At 44.1% G+C, this 15,173-nt stretch overlaps 1 protein-coding gene across 5 annotated transcripts in view; it reads left to right on the plus strand.

Moving 5' to 3' along the window:
• Positions 1-15,173, plus strand: part of EPHB2 (EPH receptor B2) — a 776,297-nt gene that overhangs the window by 576,118 nt on the left and 185,006 nt on the right. The gene's annotated exons all lie outside the window — the stretch shown is intronic.

Raw genomic sequence — 15,173 nt, forward strand, 5'->3', positions numbered from 1 at the left:
GCACGGAACGCCTCAGCTGATATAATGGCGGCCGTGCTTTTGGTTTGTTGTTTGCGGCGCCGAACACGGCTGCATGTTTTTTTTCTTCCTATTCGTTACCTTTTTTGTTTTAAAGTGCCCCATGCTGCGCTATCACTTTAATGGCAGCTGCGCCCCTTTCTTTAGATGCAGCTTGTCCAAATTAAGATACACGGCCTTTATTAAAGTGAAAGCACGGTATCGGGTGCTTTTACTAAACAAAAGCATTTGTTTGCCAAGTTTTTGTAAAAGCATCCCATGCCATGCTTTCACTTTAATGGCAGCAGTGCATCTTTCTTTATATGTAGCTTGTCTAAAAAAGGGGCGAGGCTGCCATTGAAGTGAAAGTGTGTCATTGGGTACTTTTACAAACAAGCATTTGCAATGCAATAGGTCATGCATTTGCAAGAGATTAAGCTATTGGCATTGCAAATTACAATGCCTTTTATTTATCTGTTTTCAAAACCAACACATAAATAAAAGGCATTTTCATTTACAATGTTGATATCTCAAACTCTTGCAAATGTGAGACCTATTGCATTGCAAATGCTTGTTTTGTTATACCTCTTGGTTGCATTGACATCCATGACATGTTGCAAGGGCTAACTTCCCACCTTTCACCTGTTTTTTGTTATGTTTGGGGGGTTAAAGGAGTGGCACAATACAGAGACCCCGTATTTACATTTGTCTTTAACGACTGATGTCTTCAATCTTGTTACGTAATAAATGTTGAACATACACACTGTACAGCGGGACTGCTTCTTGTTAGAAAGTTCACTTCAAGGCGCTCCCTTTTGTGAGCTAAGGATGAGCTAGAATTCGCTGAATAAAAGAGGTACACCTTTTATTTCTGTGTATTTGTCTGTTCTGCACTGCAGACATTAAAGGTGTATATGATTTACACAGGCTAATGTACTCTAGGGTGTAGTGTAGAAGGGATACAATCAACAAGACGGTGTTCTTATGCTTTAATGGGAAAAAAGCAGTTTTTATTGTTAGTGGAACTGGAATGATTTTCAGAGTGGGGGTGATGCCACCAACGTTACATCACGGAAGTTATAGCGATTGTGAAAAATCTAAGCATTACAAAAAGAACAAGTGTGACACACCAGTTCGGCAGGAGAGATTTAAGGGTGTGGTATGTAGCCGATAATGCATTTCGGAACACACTGTTTCAAATATAATACTAAAGCATGGTGTAGTAGTACCCTGTCACTTACAGATAGAACATTTTCCATTGAAATTGCCACTAAATTTGCATTGACAAGCAATTTTAGTGCTAAAACTATGTAGTGCTAATTTGTAGAAATTGTTTTCCAGTGAGTAGTTACAATTTGCACATCATCAAGTAAAGTGTCTTGATTTGTTTTGATCCTACTACAATCTTTGTTTTCACCACACTACAGAATTACATCCGTTTGTGCTTTCCTAATTGCTGGTGTTTTGAAATATTTGTACAGTTCATTTACAGGTATTTAAATTGTGTCGTGTAAAAACAAAATGCAGTGGCGACTGGTGACAATTCAAAGTGGTGCGGCGTAAAAGTAGAGGATCAAATCTACGAAGTGAGTGAGCCCCGTTGACATAAGCGGCATTCCTCGAGTCTTCCCCCCAGAAAAACATGAAAAAAAGATTGGAAAATTGTGCATTTTAAAGCAAGATTTGATAAATAATTTAGTGAAAAAACAAGAACTTTAACTGCCCCCCTTTCTACTCCTCATGATTTCACAATATTTTTGCCAAGAAACACAGGAGTCAACACAACAGCAGTAAGTTAACATATCAAACAAACAAGACTGTATTCATAGCAACTAATTCATATTGGCATTGGTATGAAATCATTTAACATCATCAGTGATGTATCTGTCACGGCATGTGCAGAGTTATTTAGTTTAAGTACTAAATAATTCCCTTACCTTACAGCATAATTTAGTTAATCCTGCCGCATAATTTAGTCACATAACTATGGGGACATGAGTATGGGAAGAACTGAATAACCTGCCCCGAAACGGGGAGCAGGTATGGAACCAAAAGACCTTGAGGTGGCCCTGCCAAACACAACCTAAAGTACTATAGAAACCTTTCTTAAACTATACAAAATGTGTTGTACAGAATTTAACAAACATGTACTAGACTCTAGCAGCCTTGCACTGAGTTCATAAGTGCTAGGTTGTAAGGGCTGCTGGGGCGTGGTCTGCTCCAATAATTTATTTTAAGAATAACCCAGAAGATAGGGCAGGACTATCACATTGTTTAGCGAAAGGACATGTGCGAGGCTCGTGCCAGGCTCTGCTTTCAGAAAGGTGAGGTGTGAAACAGGGTTCAGCACACAAAAAGGGGCAGCAAGAGGTCAGAGATGCAAACTAACCTGCAAGCCAGGAAGACATAGTACTTTGAAGTCCAGGGAACAGAGGGCACAGTGCTTTGATGCCCCAGGCATAGAGAGCAGTACTTTGATGCCCACGGTGCAGAAGGCACAGTGCTTTGAAGCCCCAGGTACAAAGGACACAGCGCTTTAAAGTACCGGTGCACAGAGAGGACGTGCAGACTCACGTAAACCACCTCGGAGGTCTTGTCACCCTCTAGGACTAGCAGATCTCCCCTGTGCTTCCCGAAGGAGAGCGGCTGAGCTCTTGCCAGGAGATGGCAGCCGCCTGGCACAGCAGGCAGGGCAGGAGCAGCACTAGGTCAGCTCTTCCTGCCACATCTTGGGACTCTCTGGATCTTGACTCTGGGGAGTGAGGGCAGAGCACGATGCTTGGCTTTTCCATATTAAAAATACACCCTTGTCACAATGTTGCGTGCCTGCGACCTGCTTCCAGTTACACGCACAGGAGTTCGCAGGGGCTAGCTCCGCTTCGAGCTTTGCTTACATCATGGCCTGTGTTACAGGCGGCAGCTCCCCAGCCAATGCGAGCACTGCTCTTATGCTGCATATAATAAGCAACATAAGAGTAGCCCTAGGATTGGCTGGGGCATGGAAGCACAACACTCCATTGAAGACTGATGGGGCTGTGTCTTTGCTGACGCAGCTCCATGGGTGCCTTCAATGGGGAAGCCTGAACTGCGCATGTGAGGCTGGGCAGAGCGACGATACCTGCCAATCTGACATGCCCTGTCCAGTTCCAGCCACAGCTCCTCGTCCCATCCCTTTAGCGCTCCGTAGCCCCGCCCCATTAAGAAAATAAAGGTAATTGAGGACGTGTGGGGCTAATTTCAATTACCAAATGAGCCGGATAGCCTGGTAGTGGCTCGCAGCAAGGGGGTCGATGTAAAGGCATCTTTATTGTTCGTTCACATTCTGAACTCTAACATGGTTATTTTGGGGGTGCTACAGCATCCTTTACACCCCTGTTCCAGCACCTATAATTGTTGGTGAACGCTATTTTGAAAAGTACTTGCAGAACGTGCATACTTTTTCTTGAGGAACTCCCTTTAATTTCATATTGGAATCCATTTTTCAAACCGTATAGGTTAAAAATTCAAAATAGCCATGTAATAATGCCACATAATTGGTCTCAGAGTGTGCCTTTGATTGCATTAGCTGAGACAGAAATGCCACATAATGGTTCACTCAACTTTGCTGCAAGATGTTGCCTTTCTCCTCCCATTACCACATAATTCCAGCAGTATCTGTGAGGGTAGCACAATGGCCGAGTTCACAGTTTTGACAATAAGAATTGCATCCCACACTTTGGTCGCTCAACCGTACCCCCTTACAAAGAAAGTGATGTGTTGCTACTTTGCACTTAAACAAATACAAGTAGGACATGGTATGAGTGTGTTCGCCTAACTCTTTGCTATTCTCATAAAAGCTTTACATTTTATCCCAAATTTCTGATCTGCAGAATACAAAACCTTGGTCATTTGAATCTGTTATGTTCAGGGAAATTTTAGGTGTGGCCAGAGGTTGCATTGCAAGTGGTAGTCTGCAGGTAGGTGAGCGTGTGCTTGTGGAAGAGTGATAGAAACCAAACGTTGCATAGTGGTAGGGAATCGGCTGTGGGGATTTCACTTGCGTCATCATGAACGTCATGATCTATTTTCTCACACATTAACTATAGCCATCAATCCTGAAGGGTGGTGATGGCCATCCAGTTGGCCTAAAATTGCCATGGAAAGTGGAGGCTTTCACTGAGAAGTTTAGGCTAACAAAATAACTTTTACCCAGAAGAAATTGGTCAACTCTATCTATCGTCCTAACATGGATACAAATAAACATGGCATGGGTCTTGTGACTTCCCATGGAGAGGCCTTCTGTTATGGCTCTGATTACAAGTAGGTCAGAATTCCACGTGGAGATTCCTGGGGGCTGGATTACAATTTCCGACTGGTATCTGTGCACGTATTTCCACATATTGTGAGTTAGACCTTTTGAAGTAGTAAATAACTGTGCAGCATAAATTTACCATGCGGAATGCTGACCAGCGTAACTTATTCTGAGGGGTGTAAGGCTTCCGTTTGCCACATTTGTGGAGTCATGGTAAATGGGTGCAATGGCTTCTCTGGGGGGGGGGTGGTGATGCAGTGGGGTATAAGGATTGGGAGAGTAGGAGAGGTAAGGAGATGGCCTGGCAGTCGGAAGCATTGCATCTTCTCACTTGCCGTAGAAAGAGGTCCTGGGAAGGGTGTGGGGGGGGGTGGCTGAGGCGTGGCTCTGTTGCAGACAAAACATCAAGCGATTTTGCCGACTGAGTTCCTGAGCAGTAACATCAGGTCCTGGTTCCTGCATCAGGAATAACAGAGTTCGAAAAACAAAAGGCCTTTTGTGGTCGGAAGAGTGGAATTCTATACTGGAATGCCTCTTCGCCTTACTCCTAATTGGGAAATATTTGCCTATGAGATATTGATCTCAGACATGCGTCATCTAGTTATCCTCAGTGTGCTCCAAAATTGGCCTGGTGTTTATTGGAACCAGGAGAGGCCTAAGTACGAGTGGGAGGCAGGCTCCTTGGAGCTGGCTGGATCAGCGACATGACCAAACCTTTAATTCTGATTGAGGTTAACCTAGGGGTGTTTTGTAGATGCCCCAATAGGATGCCAGGAACCAGGCAGGGATTTTAAGTGTGCAATGTGATGCTGGCTTAGGACTGATTTGTGACTGCTTAATATAAATAGCATTAAACATCTGAAGCAAGTTGGTCATACCCAGGCTGTGGATTCACGCAATATTGCAAATTGATGCAGGCCTAAGTATGCCTATTGAGCTCTATTTATACAAAATGCTTCAGCAGCAAAAAAGGAGTTCCACAAAGGTATTACCTTTCTGCTCATTGCCACTGTGCGTGGAGAGCGAAAGGCAGGAAGGCCTACTCACTGGCTAGGGTCTTTCTGCCTCCCAGTGTAGTAGGGACTGTTTGAAATAGGAATCAAAAGTGGCACACAAAATTCTACTGGTGTCTTTTCCTGCCCTACCAAATGCTGCCTCTGCCGCCTAATAGCCGCCCCATCTACTAAGGTATCTCTCATTCCCTGTCCTCATTAATCATGTGTTATCATATGGGACCTCTTGCCATACTGCTGCTGTTTCTAAGCTCTGTCCATCACTGTTACTCAGTTTAATGGCACTCAGCTCACTGACCCCGAAAGAATGGAAGGCCAAGTCAGCCTTGCTAAGACTTGAACACTCACCCTGTCTAATTGTATTTTATATAGTGGCGCGTGAACACCAACAAGAGGCCTCTTGGAGCTATAGTGATGAATTAAGAGAGAGAAACTGGCTGAAAGACAGGAAAGGCTAGACGTTAAGCTCTTCAGCTTTTTCCTAAATTGGAGCAGTTTGGAATTTTGGTCCTTGAAGGCCCAGGGACGACGTTCCATGTTTTAAGACTTTGCACTGTAAAGGATCTGCCAGCCCTTCTCCTATGCTCGATTTTGGGGATCTAAAACTAACCCCTGGCTGCTGAACTAAGACCGCTTACAGGCCAATATTAGACAAATTACTGGATATTTATGAGCGTGCAGAATAAAGCACCTTACATATAAGGCAGGGACATTTGAAAAGAATACGCTTTTCCACTGGGAACCAGTTAAGTTTCCAAGTTTTGGCTGAGATGTGGTTGAATCGTATAGATCACAAACAATGGGGGCTCCTGCGTTTTGGATGTATTGCAATCTGTGCCCGAGGTTCCCAAGTCGCCGTATTTGTGACTTTTGATTCTTTTTAGGTATAGACACATTTTTTTGTTAAAATCTGAAATTATGCAGCAGATGGATTACGTGACAAATCCACAACTATGCAAATTCTCTGACGATGGGACGTTAACCATGGATCCCAGAGGCAGGGAGACCAAAGAAAAGACAAAGTTTAGTACCATGCGTTGTTCCTTCTGCAATGTCACGGTTAAAATATCAACCAACAGATATCTCATCACCATACCAGCGACTACCAAAATATTGTCATGGTAAGTGTATATTTAATTATTAACTCCACTGTGCTGATATTTTAGAAGTCAATGTCATGGTTATGATATAACTGCACATCAATATTTTGACTGCGAAACTGTGATTCAACACATTTCTTGAGGAATGTATGTCATTACATCGCATACCAATACCACGCTATGTCAATGACAACGACATGCCATTACATCGCAAACTTTTACCACGAGTATGCTTTTACCACGCATGCCATTACATCGCAAAGGTATACATGTGGTGAAAGTTTGCAAGGTAAGTCTACCTACTCTATACTACCCCCTGCACAACCCTCCCCCGACCCCCAGTCCTCTCTCTACAATAACACTACACTTTCCTGCACAACCCCCCGACACTACCCTAAAACACTACACTACACAAACAATACAACACTACACTAAACCCTAAAACACTACACTACAGAAACACTACAACACTACTCTAAAACCTAAAACACTACAACACTACCCTAAAACACTACACTACACAAACACTACAACACTACCCTAAACTCTAAAACACTACACTACACAAACACTTTAACACTACCCTAAAAAACTACAATACACAAACACTACAACACTACCCTAAAACACTACACAGACACTACAACACTACCCTAACCCCTAAAACACTACACTACACAAACACTACAACACTACCCTAAACCCTAAAACACTACACCACACAAACACTTTAACACTACCCTAAACCCTAAAACACTACACTACACACACACTACAACACTACCCTAAACCCTAAAATGCTACACTACACAAACACTACACAAGCACTACAACACTACCCTAAACCCTAAAACACTACACTACCACACTACCCTAAAACACTACACAAACACTACCCTAAACCCTAAAACACTACAACACTACCCTAAACCCTAAAACACTACACAAACAAACACTACAACACTACCCTAAACACTAAAACACTACACACACTACAACACTACCCTAAAATACTACACTACACAGACACTACAACACTACACTAAACCTTAAACCACTACACAACTCAAACACTACAACACTACCCCTAGCACGACCCCCTACACTACCCAAACACCACTACACTACCCTAAACCCTAAAACACTATGACACTATAATACTACCCTAAACCACTACCCACACTACTCCCACCCCTACACTACCCTAAACCCTGAAACACTACAACACTACAACACCATCCTAAACCACTACCCACACTACTCCCACCCCAAGCACAATCACCCTTACCTCTCTTTCCTCGTGGTTCCTCTCCAGCGGCGCCGTCTCTGCTCGTGGTTCCTGCTTCCTGCTTCACGTCGAGGGGCGGTGCACGTCGTTGTGAGGAAACGAAAGAGCCTCTGTTTCCTCACGAGGTGGATCGGCATTACATCGCATGTGTTGTAACAGCGCATGCGATGTAAAAACATGCGTTGTAATGGCTACGCGTTGTTACATCACATGCGTTGTTACGCTTGCGATGTAATGGCATTGCGGGGAAACTGCCGCGTTGTAATGGCTGTTTCCCTTCTTGAGATATGACAACCTGCTTAAAAGAGTGTTTTTTTGTTATGGTTGCTGATAGTTGACATGAAGATCGCGAGTCACAATGGCCTTGCTTACCTGTGCTTCCCCATAGGTAATGAAAATTATAATTACGCCTGCTAGAGGTGATAATGTCAATAATATTGTCATGGTAAGCAGATACAGGAAGATACAGATTTACTATTATGAACTGCAAATCTACTATTCTTGATGGTACTTGTAGTCGATATTGTGGAGGTGATATAAATGGAGGTCTATATTCAACATTCGATATTGTGGTAGAACGTCCTCCCATTCTATAATGCAATATTATGAGTTAGCCTACTAGAGGTGATATGTCAACTATATTGACCTGCTCTAAATACAATCAAACATAATGCCACGGTAACATCCATATGAAAGTACATATTTGCTATTCGTAACTACAAATCTGCTTACCCGGAAGTTACTTGGGATTGATATTGTGGTGTAAATATAAATGGAGGTTGATAGTCAAATATCGATATGGTGGTAGAACGTCCTCGGAGAAGACTCAAGGAGGTGCTGGCAGGACATTTTGAGAGATTTATGATACAGCAAACTCTAAAGGTAAAGTTTTCTTTGTGTGATTAGGAGAAAAGCTTTAAAAAGACTTGACTTCTTTGTGTAGCATTGGAAGGCTGGCAGCAAGGTGTTAGCACCACAGTGACTGGTCTTGCGTTAAGACCAGCTAAAGTCAGGAGCAGCCGGGGCACTGAGAAGGATGTATCTGCGATGATTTTCCAACTTTGATAAGACTGGATGAGCTGAAGGCCTGACAGGTGAGAGTATGAGACTTTGAAAAAACTCTACCGAAGCACTATGGGGTGATTTTGGAGTATATTATGTAGTACTCCTTTACGCACTCTTACATGCCTTTGTGCCCAAAACATGTAACGTGGGAATAAAATGGGAATATTCAGAGAACATCCATATACAGTTAGTACAAATAGGAAGGACTTTGATCTTTTTGCATGCTTGCATGTAAGGAGTTGCAAATTTTGAACAGATTCACAAAGCCATGTAAGAGTACGTATGAGATTGCAGTTACCTGTACTCATACATGCTTTTGTGAGTTGGCCTCACAGTGTTTGAGCTTTAGGGTATGGAGGGAGCTGGTTCAGTGCGGCGCATTGTTTATGTGTGGTAGGTTCTGGTTGCCGCAGTTTTCAGCAGCCCGACGCTCCCTACAGCGGTAATCGATAGTCCCTTTGATTTGTAGTCCAGGAACAGCTTTGACTCCAGGCCCTTGGAAGCTGCTGCTGAAGTGTTTTTAGTTGTTTCACACTTATTATTGGCATACTTTAGTGAATCTTTTCACTGGTAGTTAACAGTGGTTGCCGGCGCACTAATTACTGTGTAATTAGTGGCATTAACAGTCAGTGCATCTTGGCAGCCTGGATGCCCCTCATTAGCCATTGGTAAGAGAAGCTGCAGCGAGAAGGATGCAGTAAGGGTCTGGGTGGAGTAGGCGAGATGACATTGAAATATAAGGAGCAGATTTGAGGCAGAAATAAAGAGATGATGGGTAATGTAGTTCTGACAAGGCGCTGGTGGGTTTTGGTCCTGCTCCTGGGGGCATGCGGTAAATTGTGGTATACGTGTACTGCATCACTCCAGAGGGAGGCGTTTCTTGAGGCAAGTCAATCCTAGTCTATGGGCAGGGGTAGGTAAAGTAAGTAACTTGTACAAAATTACCCTATGCACCATTATAGAGGCATAAACATAGATTAATCAATAAATGGGATTGGAGTCTAATCAAGGCATACTCCCCTGCGCATCAGATACCTGGAAAATCTGAACATCATAGTATTTTATATACCAAACTGAAAAAGGTTCCCATCTTCCTCTGACGTCTCTTTTCTGACTTCTTTCCTGACCCTGCACTGTCACATTCACTTGTTGAAAGGTCATTTGATCCTTCTCTCAGACACGCAAAATTACAGACATTCCCCTGTACTTCACCTCCAAGCAGTCTTGAATGAAAGCAATCTTCCATTGGCTCCTGGCCTTTCCGGTGGCCCACCACGAGTGAATCTGCCATTCACAAGAACATAACAGCACCACTCTCATTCAGAAATGATCAGACCTACATGCCACTACAACCAAAAAACGTGCGTTTGTATGGTTACTCAAACTCAAGAAGCAGGTTCTAGATTTGCCTTTTCTCATTGCTGGAAAAAAATGTATACTTCTCCCTCTGACCGACCCATGCTCTGAAGCAGGATGTGATAATAAGTTAGTTGTAATTAAACCAAATTAAAATAATATTACGCTTTTTGATAACAGAACTAACAAATACATTGACTTCCGATCCTCTGTTTTTCATCATGTCTTCTGGATCCTCATTTGCCTCAGCCATGTCGCTGCATTGGCCATAGTTGACCCGCCAGTCCCAGGGATTCCCCGATTCAGATTTGGGTCTCCTCAACATGGGACTATGGGCTGCAACGGCAGCTACTTCATCATCTCTGGATATGAAACAAGTCTGTGTTCGGGATATATTCTCATTCCCTCACTTCCACATCTTCCATCTTTCTCAGGAAAGTGTCTTCAACAATGAATTACTGAATAGCTGCTGTCTAGTCTTACCCATCACTTAATTAACTATTTATAGTATTAACATGAAGGCCTAGTTTAGCCAGACCTCAAGAATACTAAAGGTGAACTAAGATAGTGGTGTTTCCATGTTTCAGGATCTATAGGCTGCGTGCGTTGATGCCGGGGGCGGCTGAGCAGCAGAAGGCGTGACTGTCGAGCTATGCAATCCATCTAGGATTCTTGAGTAGATCAAATTAGAGAGAAGTGGCTAGTTAAGGAAGCTTCCAAACTAACCAGACAATGGAAAATCAGTGTCACAGCTCTCGGCGTGAGTCAATGAGAATGACTGGCTCTTTGTGTGTGTGTGCGTGTGCATGTGTGTTTGACCGTGAGTGACTAAATTTGTCAATGAGACTGCCTTTCGGGTAATGCATCTGTATAAGGGCATGGGACTGTATTGTAGTCACATGCCTGCACATATGTGTGTGTCTATGGCTGTGATTGTGCATTTCTAAGCCTATGGGTGTGTCGATGAGTCTTATAAGTGCCTATGACCGTGTGAGTGTGAATGGCTTTGTGAGTGGGTGTGGCTGTGTGGTTCTGCTGTTTGTGTAAGCCTTGCATTGTAACTACCCAAAAGACAATGCGTCTTCAAGAGTTTCTGAGAGAGTTTGAGCATGAGGACGCGCAAGACACTCTGTATCTGACAGTGTGTGTGTGGGTATGTGTTAATAAACGCTGGATTTGCAGGAGTTTTTCATAAAGCTCTATCCTCCTCCTATGATTAACAGGACAAACAAAAAAGAAACCTGCACCCATCTGCGTGATCATCAGATAAAGGACCTGTGTACAACTGGCTGTTGCTGGTGTACAGCGGTGTGAAGCGGGTCTTCTCAAGCGCCCATCGAGGAGACATTACAATGAAGTGTTGTAGGATCAAGTAAGGTACCATGGGGGACACAACATGGCAGAAGAGCCCAATGTGAACAGGGATTGGAGTGGCGGGAGGCCTCCTGCCACCAGTCATTGCTAAAGTTGTCAACAAACCCTTTTGAAATCTTGCCCAACTAGCCACCCGACCATGGGGGCCGTCCGTGATCCCTCTGCTAGCCTCTAGAAGATCACGCTTGCCCCCCCTCCTATCCAAGCGTATTTACTTCACACAGCATCAACGCTCAGCTTCTCTTGAGTTCCTTACTTGGAAGGAAGGTGTTGTTGTATGTTGGGGAGCAGCATCGCTCTCCATTGTTGGACACTGAGCACAGAACCCGCCTAAAGCTATCTTTACATTCCAGTGTAGCGCTGTGCGTGTACCAGGCCGACCAAGGTGGGTCTGAATGTTAATCCATTGCCTTTCTGTATGTAAGACCCGTTAGAGCTGCGCAAGCCGCTGAGCAAACAGAGAGTGAATGCCAATTCTACTAGCAGCCCCCCCAGCCCCCCAGTGCAAGCCATACCTTGGCGGAGAAGGTGGGGAGGCAGAGATGGATTTTTCAGTCTTTTCATTTGAGACACGTTTTCAACCTTTTGAGATAAAAGACCTTGTCTCGACTAGAAGCTGGGGAGACAAAGGCATAAAGATTTGCTTTTGCTTGTTACTTTTTAACTCTCCATTAGTCATTTTTGAAGAAGTGAAAAGAATTCCATCCCCTCACTTTGCATCTCTAATACATTTGGGATTCTGTGCAAAGCCTGCTTCTTATAGCCATACTCTCTGTCGAGAGGGTCACTGTTTCCTTTCATGATATGAAATCGCTCGAAGGCCATTTCTTGAAGTGAGACTTCCCGAAGGCGCTCTTCGGCTAAGATTTGAATAAGGGACTACTGTGATATAAAAGGCCAAGGAACAGTGATTAATTTGTGCTTGGCTATTCTAACCTCACTTCAACCTTAAATATGCATTCGCGATTCCCCATTTAGACGTTTGCAGGTGGCCACATGGCAAGCTTATCCTCACAGCTCCTTTTCAGTGCACTGTTGCTTAAAGTCTGCTGGACTTGGAGAGGGCAGGTGTGTGTTTTAAGGAGTTTGCAAAGATTCTTTTTTACAACTTTCGCAGAGTTCTACGCGAAGGGGTGGAACTTCAAAAAATTGTAGTTTTACCCTTTCCAAAATTTTGTGATTTTTTTATGATATTTTATGTTGCAAAAGCTACATTTGCATAGATAAATGATTGCTGTTGCATAGAAGGAATATGAAAATGATCCACTTGCAGTGCAAAGGACTGCCTGCCTTTTCCATCTTGGCTGGGTTTGATTAAAGTTACAATTATCTCACAATGTGGTAAAAAATCTTGCTCTGTTCTGCTGATGTCGTTTTTTCCTCCCCAGGAAGAGAGGACCGGCGCGGTTCCATTCCCAAAGAATTTCAGTTGTAAAACATGTGCCCCGCTCACAGTGGGGTCTAAAGAATATTGCTGTAAAATGGCTGCCGCAGATTCTCATGTGTCTTCCAGACAGTCCCTCCAGGCCTCTGGGATTCAAATGTGTGTGGAGTCAGAAAGGCAGAACATGCATTAATTCGTTTCAGCATGATAATGTGGTTCCCTAATGTCTAGGAGAAGCATCACAGAAAGACTCAAAAGCTTTGGACTGGTGGACGTGTTGCCCCTCTGGCATGGTCTGTGCTAGGTAGCAACCTATATGCTTTAATCCCTCCACCACGCCCACACCAGGACTACCCGATAAACTTGTTCTTTAGCTATGCCTTGAATAGTTGTTCCTGTGATTGTTACTGGGTGCCCAAAAGGTGGGTCCCGTGCTCACTACGCCACTGGAGTCAAGCTATCCTGGCTGAAGAGGGGTGAAACCCCGAAACCGGACCTAGGATGCTTGATTCCGGTCCAGGGAAGACATGGCTTGGCAGTTCGGGCTGGACTGTTCCCATGAGGCACAGGGTCAAGACTGATTTGCATATGGCCATGTCTGAACTGGGGTGGCGTGGTGAGCAAAATAATGATGAATTAAACCCAAATCTGTGACTGGGGGTGAATGTTTTGCCAATGTGCAACATTCTGTCCATCATCTTGTGTGTTTTATTGTTACTGGGTGTACAGCGTGTTGTAAATCTATTGGTTGTATATACCCTGGGTCGGATCTCTCTTGCCTCTGGGTGTGGCGGACTCCCTGCTGAACACAACCTATCCATGTGCTATGCGCTGTATGAAGCTCTAACCATTAGGAAACTGAGCGTTCATGAAATAGTCAGTGTGCACGGCTATATCAATTCTCACTCTCCGTAACACCTCATGTTTAATTGCGCAGCCTTAGTCAATGCGCCTTGTTTTATGTATCTCTTTAAACACACCCATGGAGGCCAGACTGCTTCCAACAATCTACCAACCGTGAGGCCCGGAAGGTGCCAGGAACCCAATGGAAATCAAAGTGCATCACAGCGTTATCAGGGGTATGAGGGCAATATACATAATACAATATAAAATAATCCATCAAGCCTGGCTACCTGATGTGAGAATGGCTTGTGTTTTTTTTCCATGTGCCGTTGCGCCAGTCGTCAACTATCCAATGTAACTACCAACCTCATTATTTGCTCGTCTTGGCTGCCCAGTGTCTGTGTTTCTTTAGAGCCCTCTTGCTTCCTGCACAGAAACCACAGAAGACTGTAGCCAATAGACTCGATTCAGGCGGAAGACTCCCGATTTTTAAAGCCAATAATTGCTTCATTTTAGCGGTCTCCCACATGAGTTTTTCTCTGCTTCTATACAAGTCAGTGGGGAAATGCATTCTCTCAATAATTTTTTTCTTCCGCTTTACTCTTCTAAAATGTTAGCATGTATGGTATTACGTGGAGAAGTGTGGCTCAATGAGTGGAGAAGTGTGGCTCAATGATTAGAGCGGCAGACCCTGATGCAGAGGTCTAGCCTGGGACCAGGGTTCAATTCCCCGCCTCGGCGGGTCTTGGGCTCAAAATTCCACGGACCTGATAATTCTCACCTCGGTGCCATTCCAATCATGGAGTGCAACTCTGGGCAATAGCTTGCTTAATCTCCACAATGGCCCCCACAACGCTAAGGATGCCTGGCCTCCACCTTGGGGGTGCCCAGGAGTGGACGCCTCACAGGGAAAGCCAGGATGGGTTCCACAGCGGTATTCGTACAAGCGCCTTGAGACCCTTGCGGGTGAGTAGTGCGCTATACAAGTATCAATTTACATTTTACGTAACTTGTGCCTGGAGTGTCCGACAAGAAGCCCCTCTGGAATGGGGCTGAGGCGAAGGGCCTTCACCACAGCCTATGCCTACTCCCTCCCTCTACCCAGATGGTCCCCCCCCCCCCAGGCTTTGGCATTAGGGCCAGTGCTGCTGATTTTGAAACTAGGGAACCAGGTTTGAGTCTCAGTATCGGCGCATCCAGTGGATTCTAGGCAAATCACTCAATTTCCTCATGCCTGTAAGCAATAAATGTGACCTTGTGTAATATATCTGGGGCTCATATTAAGCACTCCTATTTGGCATCTGGGTCGAGTTCATGCTATAAAAAAACGACACAAAAAAATATACAAAAAGAGGTAAAAACAAATCCTTAACATAGGCGAAGATAGTCATTTCCTGGCTTATTTGTACAAAGTGAAACCAGAAAACCTGGATACATTGTGTCATCACTGCTTCAATTCTGT

Source organism: Triturus cristatus, chromosome 1_2, assembly GCF_964204655.1.
Source record: "Triturus cristatus chromosome 1_2, aTriCri1.1, whole genome shotgun sequence".
In the NCBI taxonomy this organism is placed as follows: domain Eukaryota; kingdom Metazoa; phylum Chordata; class Amphibia; order Caudata; family Salamandridae; genus Triturus; species Triturus cristatus.